Genomic DNA, 27,875 nt, shown 5'->3' with positions numbered 1-27,875 from the left:
GAACCCAGGGCCTTATGTATGCAAGGCAAGCACTCTTCCACTGAGCCACCTTCCCAGCCCTGGGGGTAATTTTTGGAGCTCTAGGAATATTTTAGATCTGAGGCCCTTGTCTGTTTTTTTAAAATTTATTTTTTATTGTGAAAATACTGTACAGAGGGGTTACAATTTCATGGGCAAGATAATGAGTACATTTCTTATCAAGCATTGTAGCCTCCTCCTTTGTTTCCCCTTCCCATCCCTTCCCATCCTCCCACCTCCCCTCCACCAAATCCTCCCCGCCCCCCCTCACCACCAAAGTTGTAAAGTTCGTTTTCGACATAACAACTTGTACTTCTCATTGTTGAAACAGGTCCACCTGTATCCTTATTTACATGACTTGTTTTTCTCCTTCCCTTCCACAAATTATACCGACATCAAATACAGCCTTGTCTGTTTTATAGCTAGTGAAGATCTCCCAATCTGTGGGCTTTCTATTTATTGTGCTAGCTATATCCTTTGCCATGCAAAAGCTCTGTAGTTTAGTGCAATCCCATTTTTTTTTTTTTTTTTTTTTTTTGCTGATCATGGGGCCTGAACTCTGTGCCTGGGTGCTATCCCTCAGCTCTTCAGCTCAAGGGTAGCACTCTTACCACTTGAGCCACAGCACCCTTTCCTGCTTTTTCTGCGTATGTGGTGTTGAGGAATCCGACCCAGGGCCTCATGCATGCGATGCAAGCACTCTACCACTGAGCCACCTTCCCAGCCCCTGCAATCCCATTTTACAACCTTTCTCTGATTTGCGTATTTCTGGGTCTTTATTAACAAAGTTTTGACCCGTGCAAAGGAGTCCCAGTGTTTCCCCTATCCTTCCTGTAGTATTTTCATGGTTTCTGATTTTACATTGAGGTCTTTGATCCATTTGGAGTTGATACTGGTTCAGGGTGATATATAAGGATCAAACTTCAATTTTCTGCATGTGTGTACTCAATTCTGCCAGGACCATTTGTTGAAGAGTCTGTCTTTTATTTGGTTTTGAATTCAAAGTCTCACACTTGACAGGCCCTTATTGTACCACTTGAACCTCAAGCCCTTCTTGGGTTTTTGCTGTTTTCAGAGTAGGACCTTGCTTTTCACCTGAGTGTGTCTAAACCATAATCTACCTCCATCAGACTGCCCATTTTTGTTGGAATCTCAAGCACATGCTACCTTGTCCACCACCTTTTTTCCATAGAAATGGAACCTCACAGATGTCCTTCTGATCCCACCTGGACTAGAATCATGGTCAACTCAATTTCAGCCCCCACACACCATGGATGACACATATATATTCCCTACTACATTTTTGAGATAAGAAGTCATGAACTTTTCTGCCCAGAGTATCCTTGGAACTTAGCCTTTCTTTTCTCTACCTCCAAAATAGGTAGGGTTACAGGTATCATCTACTGACACCCTGCTTTATTACTAGTAAATTAGAAGACATAAATCTACTAGTGGTAATGAGTTTAGAGAACAGTAACAAAAACTTGGATAACTTTATGTATGCATTTTTAAGCCAATAAAAACATGATATATGAAAAGGAATTATTTTTCACCCACTGAAGCCATTCTATTAAATTTGTTTTCTGAAAAGTATTAGGAAAAATAACACTTTTTATGATAGCCACTTTTTATCACTATAGCAATAAGTGAGAAAAATTCAAAAAAGAAAGATTGTTCTGGTTCATGGTCAAATAACTCCATTAGATGTAAACCCATGACAAATGCAGAAATATGTTAGGAAGGAATGGTAGAGGAAAATCTGCTCAAATCTTAAAAGACTGGAGAGAGAGAGAGAGAGAGAGAGAGAGAGAGAGAGAGAGAGAGAGAGAGAGAGAGAGAGAGAGAGAGAGGAGAGAGAGGGAGAGAGAGACAGAGACAGAGACAGAGACAGAGACAGAGAGACAGAGAGACAGAGAGACACAGCCAGATTAAGAGACTAGAAGAGACCAGAGATAAGATATAAGCTTCAAATATATGTGTATATGTAATGAAGTTATTGGGTTTTTTTTTTTTTTTTTGCTTTTTTATTACAAATAAATGAGCTAGTGGGGCTATTTTATATCCAGCAATTAATACTTATAAATTCCCAGGAATATGTAAGGGGCTATAACAAATGAAAACTGATTTGTCTTGATAAAACTGCGTTGAAAAAACTTGCTATTGGAACTTTAAATTTCTGATTTTGGTTTTATCAGTTACCTTTCAATTAGGTTAAGGAGAGGAAATATTTCTTTTTGAGAATACAGGCATCTTTTGGAACTTGGCTAAAGAGTATTCTAAGAAAGAGTAAATTAAGGATGATTATCCTACAATTGTTCCAACTGAAGCAAAGTAATTTTGTAGTTTGGACAATATATGTCCTGCTTCTCACCACCTTTCCTCTTTTTTTTTCTATTTCCAGTATCAAGCTATCAATAGTAGTTCCAGGTTATAGAGCTATCAATGATTAGTTGCTTAAGGAATTTCATACTTTTATACACCTTTATTTTATTTACATCAATGAGTTTAGATAATATTAAGTCATTATAAATGAAATTTCAGAAACTCATTTCCATCGTACTGAATTTCATTATGGAAAACTACATATAGAAGCAATACATTTTTCTATCAGCTTATTTTCTCGTTATTTCTAAGCTCTCCTTAAAATTTAAGAGTCAAAGCCATAATCGCTTTTATCTACTTGTATGATGTGAGTTCTTACATTTTTATGATTATTATCATATACTAGCAATGAATTATAAGTCATATAATTCAAAGTCATAATAAAATTTTCTCATACAAAAATTTACAAATATTTAATTGAAGTAAGCAAAATTTATTGAAGAGTTAAATTCCTATCTCTGCTTACCTTGAAGAAAACCACAAAAATGAAAGGAGGAGGGAGGAAATTAGGAGGGAAGGAAACAATGAAGGAACGAGGGAAGGAAGGAAGGAAAGAAGGAAGGAAGGAAGGAAGGAAGGAGGGAAGGAAGGAAGGAAAGAAGGAAGGAAAGGAGAGAGAGAGGAAGGAAAAAAGGAAGGAAGGAAAGAAGGAAGGAAGGAAGGAAAGGAGAGAGAGAGGGAGGGAGGGAGGGAGAAAGGAAAAAAGGAAGCAAGAAAGGAAGGGTGGAAATTAAAAAGACAGTATGAAATTATTCCTTAATAAACCATACAATGAGACTGAAAAACCCTAAAATTTGGAAGCTATAATTTATTTGTCTGAAGTACTCAAGGGATTCAATAGTGGAGAAACATGTTTCCTCAGTAGAACACTGGTTTTAGGACTATTTCTAGTATATAAACTACAGCTTCAGTTCCAAAACATTTAGTAAAATATGATCATTTCTCATATGCAGGACAATTCCGTGTTTTTATCATTTCTATCAAACAAAAATATGCAATAACAGCATGATAAGCACTCTGATATTATAGAATTTCCTAATTAACAAATATTTTATGTTTGTTCATATTAATATGGCTGGATATAAGTTTGAAAGACTACCTCTTTTGGAAAAAATAAAATCAGTAATTGGAAGGAAAATTATTTGACCATTTGTTGATAATGTACTAAGTGAAGACATACAAACTTTAACTACTGTATCTAAATAAAAAACAATGATTTAGTATTTAATGTGCATTATAATTAATAATGGTATGTCTCTCTCCAATGGATTGTTATAAAGTTCAAATAAAAATACTTCCTCATTTTTTCATCTCCAATAGAAAGAGCTTGAGGCAAAACCATAAGGTATCATTACTTCTTTAGAGTATAGGCCAAGAAGACCGAGTGAAAGGAGAAAGAATGAGTCCGAGGACAAGAGAGCACTAATGCAAAAGTGGAAGATGAAATGGCAAAAGTAGAGATGAAGAGCAAATTCCCCAGGATTATCTTCTGAGCGATTGAATTACCTATTTGATGCCAAAATAGTTCATCTAAGTATGAAAGAAAGAAAGTTAACTTTTCATTTCCAAGTGATCAGGTATTCATCCTGTGTACTGTTCTCTCTCTCCCTCTCGTTCTCCCCCCCTCACTGTACTCATTCAAGTATCAGCATCCACACAGAGTTATTCTCTCTAGAGTTTGTGAAATAGATAAAGGGGCAAAACCTCACAGTTGTATATGTGAAAACACAGACGGTTATTATAAAAACATAGTTCAGAGACAAGAAGCGACTGCAAGAAAATAAATACGGATAATTATTTCAAAGTTCCTCCTCTCTCCTTAAATTCTTCAATATCTCCTTTCTTCCTCTCATTCTCAGAAAATGAAAAGGGTTTCCTATATACTGAAAAAGTAGAAATAATTCAAAAGTGGTGCTGACTTCAGATCAGACACCACACCTAATGATTTCCTGTCCTTGCCACAGGTAGATGCAAAGAAGTTTCATACATCAAAGTTTTTTATAAGCAAGGATAAACAAAGAAAACGAAACCTTGAGTAAACTGACATTATGATGGTTAACCAAGTTGTTAAGGGCCCTGAATTTTAGAGTATTAAATTTTCCATGATGACCACTTAATGTGTATTTTAATAAGATGCACATAGTGGTAGAGTTTTGTAATAATTGGGGAGGATTTCCTTGAAATGGAAAGGCTATGGAAGGATTTCCTCACAAGGTCCAATAGAATCAAATAGCAATTTGGATGGTGGTAAATAGGTAAAAACAAGAACTGTAATTGCATAATCAATCTAGGCTTTAAATTTTCTAATATGTGTATGCAATTCTGAAATTTTTCTGCAGAAATTAACCAAAGAGCCACACACAAGAGGTTCATAGTACTAATAGAATGTCATAGAATCACAGATGTGTTAAGCCAATGGTGAAAAGAATAGAACAGAAAGACATTGGAAGTTTATTGTCACTTTCATATAGTTTTGTTTATCTCTTGAGATTTTGTCTCTCTTTTTAGTTACTGCTAGTTTGCCTGACTAATTCATTTTATAAGACTTCAAAATGACATTTCAGTGTGGTGGGGGGGTAGGGGGGATGTAGGGAAGGGATGTGAAGGGTAAACAAAGGAGGAGGCTGCAATGCTTGATAAGAAATGTACGCATTATCCTGCCCATGTAATTGTAACCCCTCTGTACAGTATGTTCACAAAAAAATAAAATTAAATTAAAAAAAAACAAAAAACAAAATGACATTTCAATTCTTCATATTCTGCTCACTTAACAATCCATTGTTACAGAATTTACAAAAACTACCTTGTCTCCTAGTGCTAGACATCAATTCTGTGATCAAGTTGCCTATTGAATACATATGTATATTACATATGTATATTTTATATACATAAGAACACCTAAATACATATGTTTCATTTCTGTGTGAACGTCTTTTGCTATATCAATAAAATGGAAAATAATTTCCTTAAACTCCCTGGTCCCTTACAGAAAATGTGTGATTCTTGTTTCTTTTTTTTTTTTTTTTTTTGTGAAAATACCGTACAGAGGAGTTACAATTACATGGGCAAGATAATGAGTACATTTCTTATCAAGCATTGCTGCCTCCTCTTCATTTCCCCTTCCCATCCCTTGCTATACTCCCCCCACTTTCCCCAACCCGATCCTCCCCTCCTACCAAAGTTGTAAAGTTCGTTTTTCGATATAACGATTTGTACATCTCCTTGTTGCAATGGGTCCACGAGCGCTTGCCTTGAGCTGCAGAGCTCAGGGATAGCGCTCAGGCCCAGAGTTCAAGCACCAGCACAGGCAACAACAACAACAACAATGAAAAAGGATAGATTTTTCTTCTGTTTCTTTATATGGGAAATATCCCTAAGCAGTCTTTCATTTGACCTTTACATTCTTTGATCTTTTCTACATTTCAAATAAGGCTTTGGTACCTACCACATAAAGGAAATAGTTATTATGAATACCAATTATGCCTCTGTTGCAAAGTCAATTCTCAATCAATTGATAATATTGAAGACAGTTAATACCTTTTAATAAAATATTTCACCCTTTGGCTTATAAATACCATTATACTCCTGATACCTCAGAAGCTCCTCTTTATTATTAGAGGTTTTCCACAATGGCTCAATCATATTAATAAAAATCTCTGAAAATAAAAATTCTGTAAAATCCAATAATTAGAAAGCTCTTCTGAATTGACAATAATTGCCTGTTTTTTTTCAAACTGTTGGTAGATATTCATTAGTGGATAATAAAATAAGTGATTTTGGGTGAGAACATGTAATCATAAGAATATAAGGGAACATAAGATAAAGTATCAAATTTTACATTTCATGAAATTGTTTCTTATGTGTGCTATTGGAATCTAAAATGTGTATTTTAGTTATAATTCATTACCAAACATGAAAATCACTTCCCTAGATACCTTACCTAGACTCATAAAACTAAAGACCATAAAGTACTTAAGTGTCTATTCCAGTTTTCACCCTGAAACCATAATTACTTTCCCTGAAACCCAAATTTCTCATCAAGCTAGATATTTTATGTATCATCTTAAAAGCCTTATAAGCACCTCAACACTAACATATCCAAAAATCAAGTCCATTTTATTTACTTAAGTTTGCTACTATAACTTTTCTTTTTCTTAGTAAATGAAAAATCTTCTCTTTTAATTTCTCAGGCCTAAAACATTTTGATAATCTTTTAATGTTCTGTGTTTCTATCTGTAAACAACTGGCATTCTACATTTCTACATTCTAAATGCTACTATTTCTCTTCGTGTTTATTGCTACATCTATGGTTAAAGATTGCATCATCTCCTGTCAGGACGCATGTAAAAGTCTGTCATATCATCTCCTTTTTCTGCACTCATTCTCTATTCTTAATTTTCCAAAAATCATCTGAATTACTCATTTTCAGATATGAAGTCATTTAATTATACCTATACAAGTAAAGAATTCATTACTTCACATATCTTTTCTGTGCTCCCCCGTACCCTACCAAAGACAGAAAAATGAGCAAACAATATAAAATTAAAACAAAACCAGCAACATGTTCTAGCAGTTTTTGTTCTTTTCTTTTCCCTGTTCATGGCTAATAATCTACTAATTAATGGATGCCTCCATTTCTAGCTTTTTACTGGTTATTTGAAGATATCAATATTTTGAATTTGTCTGCCTGAAGCTGGTTTTGAACCATGATTCTCAAATATCAGCCTCTAGAGTAGCTAGCATTATAGATTTGAACCATTAGCAATCAGTATTATGCCTACATATTAAGCATGCAGATAACAGAAAAAGACGTCAACCAATAGGATGGAAAATGTTTCTGCTAAGAAACTAAATAGCAAAAATACATCAACTAAAGTAAACTAAGGACTTGAGTACCTACTTTCCTGAAAAAGATATACAAATTGCCAATAGGTATTGGAAAATAATCCACATTTCTAATGATCAAGAAAATCCCAACCTAAAGAACAATGAGACACTACATCAAAATTATTAACCATTATTTTTAAAAATACAAAGGATAACAAGTTATAGAAAGAATATCGACAAGTTATAACTCTAGGAGATTGTTTCAAGGGAATGTATACTTGTACAACCCCCATGGAAATCAGTTAAGTTAAACTGCTAAACTGTTCATCAGAAAGTTAAACTGCTATTTGATTCTTAATTTTACTTTGCAAGTATAAATGTAACTTCATATTTTATCTATTCTCTTCTAGAATTCAAGAACAATGTGAAGAGGGACTTTTTTTTCCTCCTCTACAAAAAAGTACATTCAACACACTTGAAAACAATTTCTTAAATAAATGACTATCATATACAAATTAACTTAAAGATTAACTTTTTGGCTTGGAAATCTAAACATTTGGAGATATTCACATATAGTGGAGACTATTGTATGTTTTAAAACAAAATGATGTATTTAAGTATTTGTGTATTGCTATAAATCATAAAATGTTGAAAGTTTCTTAATGAGGAGAGTTTGAAAAAAAAATTTACCCCTATGTCAAAAAATCAGAAACCTCAGGGAGAACTCTACAATTTATTAAACATTGGAAAGCACTGAGCTTCCACATTGACCTACATGATGATTTTATGAGACTTTTTCATGTTGAAATTTTGGAGACATGAGAGTATTAAGGAAAAAAGTGAAGAATAATATATTAGCACCATTTTGCAAAACTATATCCATATGAATGAAATATGTAGCTAATCTAGCGTATAATATCATATTAAAAAACATTTGACAGTGCCTGAACTATATCAACCATTAAGAAAATTGATATGGGTAACTGAGAAATCATATTATATGACTCAATTACTGAAAGTGTCTTCATTAAATGTTAGAGAGGAATTCATAAAATTTTTGGTACTATGAATCATTTTTCTTATGCTCTATGACCATTTGATCCATGCACGTGCATTTATATATTCTCCACATTGAAGTAAAAATAGCTATAAGTATAAATATACACTTAGATGCCTTATTAAAAATGTATCTAATATTAATGTGTTTTCCAGTATAATATCAGAATTACTGGAGACATTCAGCAAAACTACAAAATATGGACAAAATTATATTATAGAAAGCTATCTATGATCCTGATTGTGCTAAACATGTAGAAACCAACAGGATATCCTTATAAATTTCTGGCAGTATAAAATGAGGAATGAAGGATATAGATATCATCAGTTCAGCAAGATTATTTCATTAACAGATATTACTGGAATTGGAAGCTGAAAATTAGGACTCCAACTATGTCTGTTTTTAAAAATGCTATAAATTGAAAGATTATCATGACATGGAAGATAAACAAGAACTAAATTGTTAGAAGATATTTAATAAAATTTAAATAGGAATAATATTTTGTTAGACTAATTCTTATAAAATCTATATGCAATTTATTAAACAATTCTTACATGCACATACTAAAATTATGAGTTCAAGAGTTGAAATTAAAAGTATCATACAGTTATTGTTTTTTATATATTTAAACATTTAAAAAAATTTTTTCCTCTATCAGATGATTTTTAAAAATGAGTCAGAAGTTATAATTATTCTCCTGAGTATCTCATATTTTGGATAGATAATTTCTTCCTGGTTGAAGTTGCTAAACAAATTATAACAAATTGATATTTTTGAGAAAGTTGAAGTTTATTGAGCATTTTATCTTCTATTTCTCCAATATTTAGGGAGGGGTGAGTATATGGACTATAACAAAAATATATGGTTTCTTACATGTGTATGTAAAATACATTAGTCTTTACTACTTACTCATTCAAATTTGCACCCAGTCTTAAAATATAAAATATGATATTGCAAAACCTTGTCCTATTTTATAATTTTAATTTTTAACTGTTAAAGTGATGTACATATGGGTTGCACTTATGTAAGTCAGGTAACGAGTACATTTTTTTTTTGAACAGTGTCTCCTCTTCCCTCATTTCTCCCATTTTCCTCATGGTCACCTTCCCCTTCAAGTTATATAGTTCATTTTCAACATAGTGTCTAGAGAGTATCACTACTGAATTACTTCACCCTTTGTCCCATGTTTGTGCTTCTCCATGTCGTCCCCAAATCAGATAAACTCACATATAAAAAATAGGTAGAGAAATAAAGAGTCATAAAAGGAGAAAGAACAGAAAGAAAACACAAAAAGTAAAACAAAGAACCTCTTGTTTTCATGTCTTGGAGTTCATTTTGATAAGCATCATTTTATATGATCATATGCACAAAGCTATTGATCATTTGTGATCCTCTCCTAAACATATCTTCCTTTTGTCTCCTTGTCTGAATAGTTAGGGCCTTTATTAGTTATCATCTCCAAGTGTATTTCTTTTTTGTCTTTTCTTATCTATTGTGTTATGTATAATTTATGGGCACATTCTAATAACTACAAATGTGGAAGGCCATGCAATCTATATTTCCTTGGGTTGACTTCACTTAATATAATTTTTCCAAGTTTCCTTACAAGTGGGGAAATATCATTTTTTTTCTTATGGATGCATAGAATTCCATTGTGTATATACCATTGTGTATATATACTACATTTTCTTGATCCATTCATTCACTGAGTGGCATTTGGGCTGATTCCATATCTTGGCTATGGGAAACAATACTGCAATGAACACGGTTGTGCTGGTGGTTTTGCTGTAGCTTGGTTTGTGGTCATTTGGATAAATGCCGAGGAGTGAAATTGCTGGGTCATAGAGTTGCTCTGTGTTTCCTGTTTAGAGGAACCTCTATATTTCCTTCCAGAGTGGAGGAACAAGCTTACATTCCCACCAACAGAGTAGTAGCATTCCCTTTTGGCTACATCCCCGCCAGCAACTCTTATTGTTAGTTTTCTTGATAATGGCCATTTTTGCTGAAATAAGGTGGAATTCTTCAGTGATATAGAGGAAGCAATAAAAAAATTTATATGGAATAATAAAAGATGCAGAATAGCAAAAACAATCCTTAGCAAGAAGAACGGTGTTGGTGGAATATCAATACCAAACTTCAAACTCTCCTACAAAACTGTAGTAATAAAAATAGTTGTACTGGTGCAAAAATAGGCCAAAGGACCAATGGAATAGAATAGAAGACCCAGAAATGAACCCACAGACCTATAGTCACTTAGTATTTTATAAGGGAGCCAAAAATACTGAATGAAAGAAAGTTAGCCTCTTCAACAAACAGTGCTGATAGAATTGACTATACATGTGCAGAAAACTGAAGATAGATCATTATATATCATCCCGTACCAGAATCAATTCCAAATTGATCAAAGACTGCAATATCAGGCCAGAAGCCATGAAAATATTACAGGGAGGGATAATGAAAACACTAGGGCTCCTTGGCATGGTTTGAAACTTCCTAAACAAAGATCCAGAATCACATCAGATCAAACAAAGATTGAATAAATAGAAATGCATCAAATTGAAGACCTTCTGTATGGCATAGGACATAGCTAAGAAGATAAATAGACCACAGAATAGGAAAAGATCTTTACTTGCTATGCAGTGGAAAAGGGCCTCTTGCCTAAAATATCATTAGAGCTCGAATTTAAACTCCTCAAAACAAATCCTCAAAGAAATAATAACTCAATTAGTAAACAGGCTAAAGACAAGACATATAGAGAGATTCTTCAGAAGAAGTAAGAAGGGCCATTGGACATATGAACAGATATTTAACATCTCTATCCATAAAAAAATGAAAATCATGTGTCTAATGGCCATTCTTATTTCCTCTTCAGAGAAGTTTCTTTTTAAGTCTCCAGCCCTCTTATTTATCGGGCAGTTGTTTCTTTGAGGATTTGTTGTTGGGGAATTTAACTTTTTGAGTTCCAAGTGTATTTTAAATATGAGACCCTTGTCCGTTTTAGAGCTAGTGAAGATCTTCTCCCAATCCATGGGATTTCTACTGATATTGCTAGCTATGTTCTTTGCCATGAAGAAGCTCTGTCCAACCTTTCCTTGATTTGTTGTGTTTCTGGGTCTCTATTAAGAAAATTTTGGCCTGTGCCAAGGAGACCCAGGGTTTCTCCTATTCCTTCCTGTAATGTTTTCAAGGTGTCTGCTTTGACTTTGAGATCTTTGATCCACTTGTATTTGATTCTTATTCAGGGTGATATATAAGGATCTAGCTTTAGTTTTCTACAGGTGATTAACCAATTTTGGCAGCACCATTTACTGAAGAGGCTGTCTTTCTTCCATTCTATTTTTTTAGAAAAAATAATATTAAGTGAAGTAAGCCAGGCCGAAAGAGACATAAGTCCCATGGTTTCCCTTATTTGCAATAACTAGTATATGTCTGGGACAAGCAGAAAAGATCAGATAAAATGATGTTAAGTGAAAAGAACCCCAACATAGGGACACCAGTGATTTTTTCATTCTTGTTACTGTTTCTAAGGTATTTATAATGTACCATGTGATTTTTTGTTGCTATGTATGTCCCTCCCCCATGGTATAACTCCTGTTTTCATTGTATTTGATGTTGGTATAATTTGGGGAGGGGAAGGGAAAATCAAAGTGTTTAAATAGGGATACAGGTTGACCCATTGCAACAATGAGATGTACAAGCCACTTTATTGAAGTGTATTTGAGGAGGTGGGAGAGAAGGGATGGTAGGGGATAAACAAAGGAGGAGGCAAAAATTCTTGATAAGAAATGTACTCATTACTTTGTTCATGTAACTGTAACCCTTCTGTACAGTATTTTCACCATAAAAACTTATTAAAAATGCAAATCAAAACAACCTTGTTCTTTTCTTATGTGTACTTTTACTTTGAATAAAATTTATGATTACTTTTTGCACACTATTTTAAAATGTGCTATTGAAGTATTTTTTTTTTCAATTGTACCATGCCTATTATTTCTGTTACTTTCAAATGCCCTTCATTAATAGTAATTATGGTTATATTTTGCTTAAGTGGTTTCTATTATTAAAGCATTTTTCTTGAAAAAATTGTCTTTCTAAACCTATGTAAATTTAAACACTATGTTCCAAATTTTCAGATCATTAAATCCGACCTGAAAGGTTTATGCAATTTATCAAAGGTTGGGTTATTGTTCAACAAAATTGTGACTATACCGTGTGTGGGTTTGAATTGCTCAAGCTGAAATAGATTTTCTTGGAATTATATTTTGAACTTTTCTCCCATTCATTTTTAAAATTTGCATGTATTAATACCAACAGAGAAAGCTACTTTCTATTTTTTATTCCTTGACTGAATTTTCTCAGAGAAACTTAAAATCCCCAAGTTTCTTATATGGGATCTTTTTGGACTTCAAATAAAGGAAAACATGTTTGTGTGGTTTCTATGTTTCTATGTTTTCTATAACCTACTAGAAGTTGATTATTATATAATATAGCCATATTTTGTCATCATAAGCATGCTTGTAGAAATATGCACACATTTGTAAGCATACCTAGAGTCATAGAATATATCCAAAAGCACATTCACCACTTATATTGGTAAAGAAGGAAAGCTGAAGAAAGCTTAACAACAACGTACAATTACATTACTAAAGTATGTATATGGTGAACTTTAGAAGCTCCTAATAAAGTAACTAATCTAGACTGGAAGATTTGGGGGACATTTTTTAACCAGGTATAATATATTTATTGCAGATAATAAATAATAAAATGTATTAACAATGACAAATTGAATTAGCCAAATTTTCACTATGGGAAGTAAAAAAGAGAAGAATGAATTCAAGTAATGTAAAAAAGGCTAAAAGAAGCCAGCAGAAGACTATTGATGAATAATTCTAGTCAACAATAATGGTGACCCTGACAGATTTAAAATGAAGACTGAAAGAAGATTCAATTTCAAGAATTCTTTTTATTTATTTTTTATTTTTATTTTTGGTGAAAATACTGTACAGAGGGGTTACAATTACATGGGCAAGATAATGAGTACATTTCTTATCAAGCATTCCAGCCTCCTCCTTTGTTTACCCTTCACATCCCTTCCCAGCCTCCCCCACCCGCCTCCCACCCAATTCTCCCTCCCCACACACCACAGTTGTAAAGTTCGTTTTCGACATGACAACTTGTACTTCTCATTGTTGCAACAGGTCCACCTGTATCCTGAAAGGACTTGTTCTTCCCCATTTCCTCCACAAATTATACCAACATCAAATATAGTGAAAGCAGGGGTTATATTGTGGGGGAGGGACATAAAAAGCAACAAAGAAAGAATCTTATAAATGCGTTAGAAACAAATGCATGAAAGAAAAAAAAACATTAAAATACATATCTAAGAGTTCATTTTCTTAACATCACATTATCTGATCTTTTCTGCTTGACTCATACATATACTAGATATTGCAAATAAGGGAAACCATGGGACCTTTGTTTCTTTGGGCTTGGCTTACTTCACTTAATACAATTTTTTCCAAGCCTTTCCATTTCCTAACAAATGGGGCAATGTCATTCTTTCTGATGGAGGCATAGAATTCCCTTGTGTATATATACCACATTTTCTAGATCCAATCATCTATTAAGGGGCATCTGGGTTGGTTCCATATCGTAGCTATGGTAAATAATGCTGCAATAAACATAGTTGTGCTGGTAGCTTTAGTGTGGTCTTGTTTGTAAACATTTGGGTAAATGCCCAAAAGTGGAATTGCTGGATCATAGGGGAGCTCTATGTGAAGTCTTTTGAGGAACCTCCATACTACTTTCCAAACTGGTTGAACAAGTTTACACTCCCACCAACAATGAAGTAAGGTTCCCTTCTGTCCACATCCCCTCCAGCATCTGTTGTTATTAGAGTTCTTGATTATAGCCATTCTAACTGGGGTGAGGTGGTATCTCAATGTTGTTTTGATTTACATTTCTTTTATGGCTAGGGTGGTTGAGCATTTTTTCATGTGTCTATTGGCCATCCTTCTTTCCTCTTCAGAGAAGTTTCTCTTATTTATTGGGCAGTTGTCTCTTTGAGGATATGTTGTTGGGGGATTTAATTTTTTGAGTTCCAAGTATATTTTAGATATGAGACCCTTGTCTGTTGTATGGCTAGTGAAGATCTTCTCCCAATGCGTGGGCTTTCTATTGATCTTGCAAGCTATGTCCTTTGCCATGCAGAAGCTCTGCAACTTCATGCAATCCCATTTGTCCAACCTTTCTTTGATTTGTTGTGTTTCCGGGTCTCTATTCAGAAAATTTCAGCCTGTGAGAAGGAGACCTAGGGTTTGTTCTATTCCATCTTGTAATGTTTTCAGAGTGTCTGCTTTGACTCCGAGGTCTTTGATCCATTTGGAGTTGATTCTGGTGCAGGGTGATAGATAAGGTTCTAGCTTTAGTGTTCTACAAGTAGTTAACCAATTTTGGCAGCACCATTTACTGAAGAGGCTGTCTTTCTTCCATTCTATTTTTTTAGCTCCCTTATCGAAGATTAGATGGCTATAGGTCTGTAGATTCATTTCTGGGTTTTCAATTTTATTCCATTGGTCCTGAGGTCTGTTCTTATGCCAGTACCAAGCTATTTTGATTACTATGGTTTTGTAGTAGATTTTGAAATTTGGTATTGATATTCCTCCAGCAGTGTTCTTTCCGTTGAGGAGTGTTTTTGCTATTCGGGGTCTTTTATTGATCAATATGAATTTTTGGATTGCCTCTTCTATTTCCTTGAAGAATGCGTTTGGAATTTTGATAGGTATTGCGTTGAATTTGTAGATAGCCTTGGGAAGTATTGCCATTTTCACGATGTTAATCTTCCCAATACAGGAGCATGGGAGGTTTTGCCATTTTCTAAGTTCTGTTTTGATTTCCTTTTTCAAGATTTTAAAGTTTTCATCATAGAGGTCCTTCACTTCTTTGGTTAAGTTAATTCCTAGGTATGTTATTTTTTGTGGGGCTATTACAAGTGGAGTTGCTTTCCTAATTTCAGCCACACTTTTCTCATTGTTTGTATACAGAAAAGCCATTGATGTGGGGGGTTAAATTTATACCCTGCTACTTTACCATTCAAGAATTCTTATAGGTACTGATTACTTATTAATTCTCTAAGAAAAAAAGAATATATATTGAATGCAGTTTTGCAAAGTTCCTAATCATCTACTGGGGAGGACATTAGTGGTGAGGTATATCAAAATAAATTATTTGCAAGTATAAAGAGAATAAGGAAACCTTTAGAGGATGCTAACATTTTAGAGATACAGGGGAAGAGAGGGTAATAGATGAAAATTTATTAGAATACAGTGTAAATATGGGGGAAATTGTGACAATAAAATCCTTCCTGTATAACTAATATATGCCAATAAATTGATGGCCTTATTTCAGAAAAAAATAATTAAGAATAAAATAATGAAATCCAATCATTTAATGTGAATGATTGTGAATCATTTGAGGTAATTAATTAAAATGATTAGACTGGTAGAATATAAAATATTAAAAGAATATTTCTTACAGCGGATATTATCCTTATCAAAAATCAAGGGATTTCTCAAGTGAAAAGTTTTTGTTGTTGTTGTTTATTGTTTTTTTGAACTTTTTTGTACTGGTAAATTTAATAACATAATTTTTAAAATTAATGTACGTATTGTTAAATAACTATTTGTATTTTTAAAATAAGTTATTGAAAAATTAATACATATTATTATGAAGTTTTTAGACATGTAAATTGATAATATTTACCACTCACATCCTCTCTAATCTCCATCCTATTTACAATGATCTCCAACATCCAAATGAAGCTCTATTTAGTTTTATGTATGTTTCCTTCTTTGCTGAAATTTATTTATTTCTAGTCTAAATTCCATGTATAAAAAAAAAAGACATGTAGTATTTGTCTTTCTGTGCCTCTGGATCAATTAGCTGAAAAATACCCTATTGTATATATATATGCCATATTTTTATCTTTTTTTAACCCAGTGAAATATATCTATATCTATATATTTATAATACTATACAAAAATATTACTGTTACATGTGTAAGGTAATGAGTACATTTCCTATCGACCATTGTTACCTCCTCCTTTGTTTTTCCCCTTCCATCCCTTCCCTCCTGACCTACCCAACTCCTCCTCTGCCCCAAAGTTGTAAAGTTTGTAAAGTGTCTTCTAAATTTCATTGTTACAATGAGTCAACCTGTATCCTTATTGCAGCATTCTGTTATTTCCCTTCCCCTCAACATGTTAGAAAAATGTATATACAATATATAGGACACAGGAAACAAATACAGTGAGAACAAGGGTTATACCATGGGGGAAGAACATACAAAAAAAAACAAAAAAGCACATAGTATATTATAAATATATTAAAAACAGCAGCAAGAAAGATAAAACCACTTGTGTCACTAGCTTGGGGTTCATTTAGCTTAGCATCACGTTATATTGTCATGTACATAGCTTTTGATCTCTTCTGCTTATCCTAGATTTATAGACATATGTCTCAGACATATACTAGTTATTTCAAATAAGGGAAACCATTGGACCTATGTTTCTTTGGGCCTTGCTTACTTCATTTAATATAATTTTTTCCAAGTTTTCCATTTCCTAACAAATGAGGCAATGCCATTCCTTTTGATGGAGGAGTACATATATATATATATATATATATATATATATATATATATAACACATTTTCTTGATCCATTCCTCGACTGGGGGGAATCTGCATTGTTTCCATATCTTAGCTATGATAAATAATGCTGCGATAAACATAGCTATGCTGCTGGCTTTAGTGTAGACTTGTTTGTGATCGTTTGTGTAAATGACCAAGAGTGGGATTGCTGGGTCATAGATGAGCTCTGTATGGAGTCTTTTAAGGAAGCTCCATACTGATTTCCAGAGTAGTTGAATAAGTTTCCACTCCCCAAAACAATGCAGTAGGGTTCCCTTCTGGCCACAACCCTTCCAGCATCTATTGTTGCTAGATTTCTTGATTATAGTCATTCTAACAGGGGTGAGTTGGAATCTCAAGGTTCTCTTGATTTGCATTTCTTTTATGACCACAGAAGCTGAGCATTTCTTCATGTGTATATTGGTCATTCTTATTTCCTCCTCAGAGAAGTTTCTCTTTAAGTACTTTAGCCCACTTAAAAATCACGTGTTCGTTTTTTGATGATTGGTTGTTTGGGGATTTAATTTTGTGACTTCTAAGTATATTATAGATATGAAAACCTTGTCTATTGTATTGCTAGTGTATGGCTAGCGTCTATTGTATGGCTTCTTCTCCCAATCTGTGGGTTATCTATTAATATTATTAGCTATATCTTTTGTCATGCAGAAGCTCTGCAATTTCATGAAATCCCATTTGTCCAGCCTTTCTTTGATTTGTTGCTTCTGGGTCTTTATTAAGAAAACTTCAGCCCATACCAAGGAGCACTAGAGTTTCTCCTATTTCTTCCTGTAATGTTTTCAGTGTGTCTACTTTGACTCTGAGGTCTTTGATTCATTTGGAGTTGATACTGGTGCAAGGTGATATATAAGGATCTAGCTTTAGTTTTCGAGAGGTGATTAATCAATTTTGCCAGCACCTTTTACTGAAGAGGCTGTCATTCTTTCATTGCATTTTTTTAGCTCCCTTATCGAAGATTAGGTGGCTATCGGTCTGTGAGTTCATTTCTGGATCTTCAGTTGTATTTCATTATTCCTTGTGTCTGATCTTGTGCCAGGACCAAGCTGTTTTGATTACTATGTCCTTGTAGTAGAGTTTGAAGTTCGGTATTTATATTCCTCTATCACAGTTCTTTTTGTTAAAGATTGTGCATCTATTTGGAGTCTTTTATTATTCCATATGATTTTTTGGTTTGCTTCTATTTCCTTGAAGAATGAGGTTGGAATATTGATATCTATCACATTGAATTTGTAGATAGCCTTTGGCAGTATTGCCGTTTTCAGGATGTTAATACTCCCAATCCAGGAGCATGGGAGGTTTGTCAACTTCCTTACTTCTGCTTTAATTTCTTTTTGCAAGTTTTTAAAGTTTTCATCATAGAAATCCTTCACTTCTTTAGTTAACTCCTAGGTATTTTATTTTTTGTGGGGCTATTACAAAAGGAGTTGCTTTCCTGATTTCAGCCCCATTCTTCTCATTGTTGGCATACAGAAAGCCATTGACTTTTGAGGGTTAATTTTATTCCCTGCTACTACGCCAATCATACGAATCAGCTTGAGTAACTTGGCCGTTGAGTCCATGGGGTTCTTTAAATACAAGATTCCGTGGATTCCATGAGTGCCTCTATTATTCTTTGTTTATTCTCTCCTCGCTCACACAATTCCTGTATTAATTTTTACTTAGCTTCTTCATGCTCATGAAATACTTTTATTAATCTCTTTTGAGCCTCATCATACTTTCAAACTTCTTGTATTAATCTTTGGTTAGCCTCATCACGTTCACGTGTTTCCCTATCACTCTCACACAGAGACCTTTGCATGCTTTCTATCTTTTTATTCAGCATATTTACCATTAGTATTTGTAGAGCATTCATTGATGTCTGAATAAAGTATGTACACAATGATGGATATGGTCTAATAATCGAAGATGGGTGTATATCCAGGAATGAACAAAAAAGAAATTAAGTAAAGCAAAAAAACCCAAAAAGGATCAAAAGGGAAAATAGTAAAAAGAGAATTAAAAGAAAAAAATCTAAAAGTAAAAGTGACCAAAAAAAAAAGAAAACAATTTTTTTAAATGAAAAAAATAGAGTTTTTTTTATTTCGTTTTTTTTGGGGGGTGAGGTTATTGTGTCTCCTCTCTGTCAGTCTCTTGGTGGAGTCTCTGGTTTGCGTGTGGTGTTTGGTTTTCCTCTGGCTTGACTGTTTTCTCAAACCAGTTTGAGCGAGCAGAACGAAGCTTTATCATAACAGTAACTTTATGACCCTCCTCCCAGGCTAGTTCAATGGGAAAGAGATCTGCTTGAGTACCAGAATAGAGGGTGATGGCTGTTTCCTCTAGCTTGGAGTTGCTGTAATGGGTCCAGGTTGTGGGTACCATTGAGGCCTCTCAGTGATCTGTAGTTTTTCCCTGATGGGCTTGCTCCTGAGACACTCACAGAGACCTGCCTGGAGCCATTCTCAGGATTTATGTTTAGTGATATTCAATAGTTTTTCATTTATCATTTATCCTTCTTTCTGCTGGGTCTGCTGCCTAGGCTGCAGTTGGGAGGGGCAGCCCCTGTCTCTATTTACAGAGTGAAGACAGTCACTCCTCCATGGGCAGAGCTTCCTCTGACTGGAAAGAGCAAATTTCCCCTTGGTGTAGCTGATCCCCACAGGTCAGGTTCCTTTGACCTGTTGAATGGCTACTATGGTCTTCTTCTAAGGCCTGAGTTAGGTACTAGCTGTGATAACCAGGTCTTTGTCAGTATCAATTATGGAGTTCTTCTCCAGTGGTGGGGGAGGGGCTACTTTCCTACCACTGCTCCTTGAGAATGAATGAGGCTGTCTTGTGGGTACTTACACCTTCCCCTTGGTTTCTGGGCCATCCAAAGTCTGCAATTGTCTGTGGTCAGCAGGATGAAGATTTTAGCTCCTCATCAGTTCTTGCTGGTGGGGAGTAGAATCCACTCACACACTACCTCTGGCACATTTGTCCTGGGCTCTCTCTGTTAATATGGCAGCCGGGGCAGCAACAGCCACTGCTGCCAATGCCACTGACACTAGCAAGTACTCAACTCTGTCTCCTTAATCAAGCTGCCAGGATTTTTCCTCTCTGGCGAAACTCTCTGTACTATGATGACACACTTGGTGTGAATCTCCATCTTTGGACTTTTCATTGGAATACTAAAACTTGTTTCTATGGGAGAGCTTGTTTAGCCCGCAGCTTTTCCTCCACCACCTTCCTCTGAACTCCCTACTTTTATATCTTGATAGACACTTAAGCTGATTATTTCCCTTGCCTAAAATGAATTTTATTTTATGTTTGTTTGTTTTTCAACATAGTCACTGTTGGTGTCCAAGAAATTGAAAGAGTTTTAAATGCTTATTTTATCCTGTTACTTTAGTGAGAATGTTTGTAAGTTCTGAAATTATTTTTTTAATCATGGGGCTTGAAGTTGGGACCTGAGCTCTGTCCCTGAACTTTTTTCCTAATGGAAAATGCTCTACCAGTTGAAATGATAGACCGCTTTTGGTTTTCTGGTGGTTCATTGGAGATAAGACTCTCATGAACACTCTTGCCAAGGCTGGCTTCAAGCCACAATCCTCAGATCTCAACCTTCTGAGTTTCAGGGTTACAGTCATAAGCCACTAGTGTCCAGAAAGTTCTGAAATTTATTGAGAAGATTTATTGATGTTCTGTGTGTAATATTATATTATCTATAGATAAGATATTGACTTATTCCTTTCCTATTTGTATGCTTTTAATTTTTTTCCCTTTCATTATAGCACTGGTTAATAGTTTGAGCAATATATTGAATAAGAATAAAGGGACTGGACACTCTTATTTGATTTTAGAGGAACTGATTACAATTTTTCCCTTATAGAACAAAGTTGAGTATAGATTTATCTTGTTTATCATACTGAGGTATAGCCCTTCTTTTCCTATATTCTTCAATGGTTTTAAAATAAAAGGATGTTGCATTTTATATGATCATATGGTTTAAAATTTGATTCTATTATGTGCTATATGACATTCCTTCATTTGTTATGATGGAGTCTAATTGAAACCTAAGAATGAGAACAACTTGATCGCTATGCAAGATCTTTTTAACATGCTATTGAATTCAATTTTCAAATATTTTGTTGGATTTCTGGATCTATTTTATTCTAGAAGCTTGGTCCCCAGGTCTCTATTTTCTTGTATCCTTATCTTGTTTTGCTTACTTTCTACTTTTAATACAATTAATATCAGCATAAGGAGCTTTGTTTAAGTCCTTGGTAAATTTCACTACTAAAAGTAAAAGGATACTCTAATTCATAAGTGTATTATTTGTTACTTAATCAGTTTAATCAACAGGAAAAGTGAGTTCAATGACAAATTAATCCCTGGATATTGTTGAAGGTATCAGTGTAAATGTGTTTTTCTTTCGTATTAGAGTAATACAGCTCTATGTGTGTTCTTTCTGATTAATTTATGTCACATATTCTTACTGTGTGAAGTAAACTGCTAAGATTTCATAATAATTTAATGCCTAAGATAAAATAATGCCTTATATTTGAATATAATCAATCTTGTGTCATAGCAAATTATCACAGCAAACTTATTTAATTTTTCTTTATCTTACATGCTTGTAAATAAAAAGTGAAATTTAGTAGCAATTGTGTTATATTGAGAGAATTATGAAAGTTTTGTGGCATATCCATCCAATTGAGTACTAATAAGCAATGCAGAGACATCACATAAGAGTAAGAGATAAGTAGGGATCAAACAATAAAAAAATTGCAAAGAATATTGCCACATAAAAGAAGCCTGTGTGAAATGGCAACGTAATAAATGATTTCAACTAAAAGAACTTCTAGAAAAGATGAAATTGTCGCTCAAATTTGAAATGAGCAATAACTTTTTCCATGAAAAATTGGAGGAATGAGAAGGTAAAAGCTGTAGGGAAAGTTTAAGGCCCTGAAACACTCTTGTATATTGCTGAAATGGTTGTCTCTCTCTCTCTCTCTTTCTCTCTCTCTCTCTCTCTCTCTCTCTCTCTATATATATATATTTGTCAAATACCTATAAAAATATTAATGCAGAAAGTAAATTGAACCCTAACATAAACTGTGAACTCTAGTATTGGTCCATAATTTTAACAAAAGTATCAACTGAATACAATAGGTTAATAATAGAGGAAATTGAAGAAACATGTGAACCCAATTTATTTTCTGTATATTTTTCTTTAATACTGAAACTGCTCTAAAACTTGCACATAAGTAGAAAAGAAATTTTTCATGGAGATAGAAAAAAGAATTCAAAATTTACATGAACTACTGAAAGGTCTCAAGTCTTAAAATCAATCCTTCCTAGGGTACAGAGAGGGGTAGCAATGATATAGTTATAGCAATTCCAGACTACAACCTCTACTACAGAATTACAGAAACCAAAACAGCTTGGTTCTGGTACAAAAACAGGCCCAAAGATCAATGATACAGAAATAATCCCACAGACCTGCAGTCATGTAATATTTGATAAGGGAACAAAAACAAAAACACAAACAAAAAAACACCAAGGTTGAGAAAAGACAGCCTTTTCAACAAATGCTATTGAGAAAAACTGGATAGCCATATATAGAAATCTGAAACAGGATTCACATTTCTCATCTTGTTCTAATATCTGTTCAAAATGTATCAAAAACCTCAATGTAAGGCCTGAAACATTAAAACCAATATGGGAAGAAGTCGGAGTAGCATTACAGCGTCTTACATAGGTGTTAACTTTCTGGGTAAAGTTCCAGGGACATAAGTCACAGAGAATTGCAATGGAGATTGAATCAAAATGAGAAATTTATACACAGTAAAGAAGTAGTTAACTAGTGAAAAGGACAGATTACAGAATGTGGGATTTTTCCAGCTGTATGTCAGACAATAGCCTCATATCCAGAATATGCAAAGAGCTCACGAAACTAAACTCCCAAGGAATCAAGAAGCCCATTAATAAATGGACAAACAAGCTAAATAAGGACTTCTCACAAGAAATAAATATGGCCACAAGAAATGTTCAACATCTCCAGCCATAAAGGAAATGCAAATCTACACAACACTGACATTTCATCTCACTCCAGTTAGAATAGCCAATATCAAGAAAACAAAGAAGAAAACATACAGTGGATGTGGAGAAAATGGAACCCTATACACTGTTGATGGAAATATAAATTTATTCAACCACTCTGGAAAGGAGTTTGGATAGTTCACACAAAATAGCTAAACATAGAACAACTCTGTTATTCAGTAATACTATTCTTAAACATTTATCAAAAAGACTATAAATCAGAAAATCAATAAATCAATATTCATTACTGCCCAATTTTCCATAGTCAAAATATGGAATCAGGCCAGATGCCCCTCAGTGGAAAAATGGATCAAGAAAATATAGTATATATACACAGTCGAATTCTATGAATCCATTAAGAAGAATGATATTACATTGTTTACAAAGTAATTGATGGACCTAGAAAAATACTATCAAGTGAAGTAATTCAGTGCAAGAGAGTCAAAAGACACACATTTTCCCTCATGCATGGGAGCTAGAAAATATATTTATAAATATACAATTAAACACATATGAAGTTGAATGTAAGTAAATAAACTTATTAACCAAAGTTTGACATTTGCAAGGGAGTTCAAACAGAATAATTCCTTACAAAAACCAATTCAAATCCCCCTCACCCACAAAAAAAATGAAGACAAGAAAATTAGCTTTTAAAGATGTTAGGAGCAGGTCACATGAGCAAAGAATGGAACAAGGGAACATGTAAATATAATATTCAGTGCATATCCCATTAAAGTAGGAGGAGAGTAGTTGGGTTGGGAGAGATGGAGGAGAATGATGAAAGTGTTGATATCAATGAAGATGCATTGTATTTATAAACTGATTTGGTGAATGGTAACTACTTTGTACTACTCTTAAAGATAATAAAATATATTTTTTAATTACCAACAGTAAAGAAGGAGAGATGAAAGTTTAAATGTTTCATATAGATTAAGATGCTTGAATACTCATGATAGTAACAGAATTAAACATGATAAACAGTAGCAGAAAAGAAATACAACACAATTATGTTTCAGACGAGTTAAATAAGAATAATCAGTATTCTTTTATTTTGGGTCCAAGACCAGGACTCTAACTCAGTACCTGATGCTTTCATTCATTGGTTAGGTGTCTACCAACTGTGCCATGACTCCAATACCTAAATAGTAATTTATTTATTTTTATGTATGTATTTATGTATTTATTTTTATTGTTGTGAAAATACCATACAGAGGGTCTACAATTACACGGACAAGATAGTGAGTACATTTCTTATCAAACATTGTTGCCTCCTCCTTTGTCTTGCCATACCATCCCTTCCCTTTTCCACCCACCCTCACACCCCGCTAACACCACCACCCCCACCCTCCAGCCCCCTAACCCGCCAAAGCTGCAAAGTTCATTTTTCGATGTAATGTCTTGTACATCTCATTGTTGTAATGGGTCCACCTGTAACCCTATTTAAACAGTTTGTTTTTTCCCTTCCCCTTCACAAATTATATCAACATCAGATACAGTGAAAGCAGGACTTATACCCTGGGGGAAGTACATACAAAGCAACAAAGAAATCATCTTATAAATATGTTGGAAACAATCGCAAGAAAGAAAAAAAAATTGAATCCTTGTCTTGGGGTTCATTTTGCCTAACATCAACCTGTCTGACAGTAGTAGTATGGAGGTTCCTCAAAAGACTCCACATAGAGCTCCCTTATGACCCAGTAATCCCACTTTTGGGCATTTACCCAAGTGATCACAAACAAGACCATACTAAAGCTACCAGTACAACTATGTTTATTGCAGCATTATTTACCATAGCTAAGATATGGAACCAACCTAGATGGCCCTCAGTAGATGAATGGATCAAGAAAATGTGGTATATATACACAATGGAATTCTATGCCTCCATCAGAAAGAATGGCATTGCCGCATTTGGTAGGAAATGGAAAGACTTGGAAAAAAATATACTAAGTGAAGTAAGCCAGGCCCAAAGAAATGTAGGTCCCATGGTTTTCCTTAAATAGTAATTTAGCGTTTTATTATTCTTGTTTATTCTTTTCACTCAAGTTTTTGCATGTATGTCTTAACCTCATGCTGATGATCTATATTTTTATATTTATTGTGTTCCTTTATTTCTCTGTATTTATTTATTATTGTCTTACGCTGGAGTGATGAATCTCATTCATTAATAAATATGTTTACCTCTGAGAATGTACAGCTGTTATAGGGCATAATCAATATGCATAGAAACAGTGGTATATAAAATCTATTGGCATTCTTCATTCTCAGGGCTCTCCTTATACTTCCAGATATAAATCCTCAACAAAATAGGAAAAATATAAATCTCTATAATGTGTATTTCCAAAAATTAACTTCCAAAAACAGATGTACTTACTACATAATAGAAACAATAGATTTGATCACAACGTAAAACTCCTTTTGAAATTTTTGACTATTGTCCTCTGTATCAATTTTGGTTACTTTTTAAAGTTTCTTTGTATAACTACTTAAGGTTGTGCCTGGTAAGCATTAAGGGGAAAAATAGTCCACATGTTCCCTTTCCTGCATACTTATAATGCATGGGCCCACATCATTTTGTTGCAGATGAGATGCAGTACGTTTCAACCCCAAATAAGCAATATTTCAATGTTTTTTTTTTTGTTTACAGTTATCTTATTGCTGTTGACTTCGACCCTGGGTTAATAAAATGACAGCAATATAAGAAAACTGCCCATTCAAGGATACTTTGTTTAAGTTATAAAAACAAGGCTTACATACAGAATCTGGCTCTTTTCTAAATTTCCCAACTAAACAGTTTTGGTTTGTAAGCTTAAGGAGACTCATTCATTATTTCCTCACATAATAGTCATTGTAAAAACTTGAGGACCTGTAAAGTGTGTCTTCTTAGATTACTATCAGCCTACCAACGAAATTAATTTGTAGCTCACCCTATATATTTCGCTCTTGACTACTGTTTTATCTGGATCTCCTGTTGTTTACAATAATAAAAAAAAAAGTTTCTATTAACCCTGAAAGTTATACACATCTCTTTCAGAACATCTTTATGTTTTATATTTCAAAGTTACACATAATTAAGTGCACAAATTACTACAATCATTGAATTACCTGTGTACATTATAAAAACATCAGATTAAATCAGCCCTTAAAATATAATAATAAAAGTATTTTTCATTTAAATATATTAGTCAACAATATTTCTTTCTTATAATTTTAAATGATAAAGTGATTTTATTTTTTATAGTTAATATTGCTTAAAAATTAAGCATGAATAGTTGAAAGAGAACTAAAATTTGTTTTACATCTTAAATTAGGAAAATTTATACATTCATTTGATGATTAATAAGAAAAAGGAAATCAATAACAACTTCATCCAAAAATATTTCTTAAATAAATATAAGAAAATGTTTTTATAAACAGACAAATGAAAAAGCTCTGTAGGAGAATTAGAAAAAAATCAAATGAAGCATTGAAACAATGTAGGGATGAAAAAGAAGAAAAGCAACATCAACAAAACTTGGTAGGAATGTTTGCTTCCAGCATGCTTCAGGCACACTTATGGCACTTAAGACCACATCAGCCTAGGAAATAGAATTGCTTTGTTCTCTGATCTTAGAGGCTAGCTTAGTATGTGCAAAAGTTCTGTGGTGTTTGATCTTTTCCCATTCATATTCTCCTGAGAAAGTGAAGGAGACCTATGAGAGAGTGGGACATGAGTTCACATGAATCTGAATGCGACAAATTCTAACTCAAGTATTCTAAGTTATTACTGTAATATATTTCCATTTAAATCTTAGTGAGTTCAAAATGTGAACACATTGTAACAATGAGATGTCCAAGACGTTCTGTTGATATGAACTTTACAACTTTGGCGGGGGGGGGGGGGGGGGGGGGGGGGGGTTGGCGGGGTGCGGGGGGAGATGGGAAGGGACGGGAGGCAACAATGCTTGATAAGAAATGTACTCATTACCTTGCGCATGTAATTGTAACCCCTCTGTATGGTAGTTTCACAGAAAAAAAATGAGCTTCCAGATGTAAATGAAGTATGAATATACAATGAAATAATGGAGAGTAAGTAATAATTAGTTCATATTGAGTTAGGCATAGAAATACTTTATCATATTAGCAAACAGAAAATATTATTTGGCAATGATAAATAAGATATTACATTCAGTAACATTTACTGACAAAAATTTCATATCTGTATATATATTTGAAATTGCAATTTAAAGAAGCTTTTATTTTTTCCTAACAAAGGCTCAGAATTATATATATATATACCTGCTAATATATGTTCACTTTACACAAAAATGCATCTATTCATGTACTTTTGTGTGCATATTTGAACGTTTGTATATTCACTATTGTAATTGACTACATTACATATTTCCTACATACAAGATAGTACTACAATCTGTATTCATTCAAAGTTTAAAACAACCATTCACGTTCTCAATTTATTTATAATGTAGTCATAATACTTAAAAGCTATAGGAAAACAATAAAAATATTAAGCAATATTAAATAAGGCATCATAAATTTGTTTAATATAGTTGTAGCTTCATCAATAGTCATTTCAGGCTGTGTATTAGTTGTAACCCAGGCATGCTTTATTGTCATTAACCTAATTTATTCTTCTTTTCATTGAGCCACTACAGTCCCCCAGCTGCTAACAATGATAAATCTTAACGGTCACTACCAGTATCTTGTAAATAAATCTTACATGTCTTCTCTTTTTTTCTTTTGCTCCTGTGGTTGAGAATTCTCCTCCTGTTAAAACTATTAAAATCTCTATGACCTAAGAGTAGTAAACTTCATTTTTTTCTTGCAT

This window comes from Dipodomys spectabilis, unplaced genomic scaffold (assembly GCF_019054845.1).
Source record: "Dipodomys spectabilis isolate Male_0828 unplaced genomic scaffold, ASM1905484v1 ptg000048l, whole genome shotgun sequence".
NCBI classification, from domain to species: domain Eukaryota; kingdom Metazoa; phylum Chordata; class Mammalia; order Rodentia; family Heteromyidae; genus Dipodomys; species Dipodomys spectabilis.
This window is presented reverse-complemented; position numbering follows the sequence as displayed.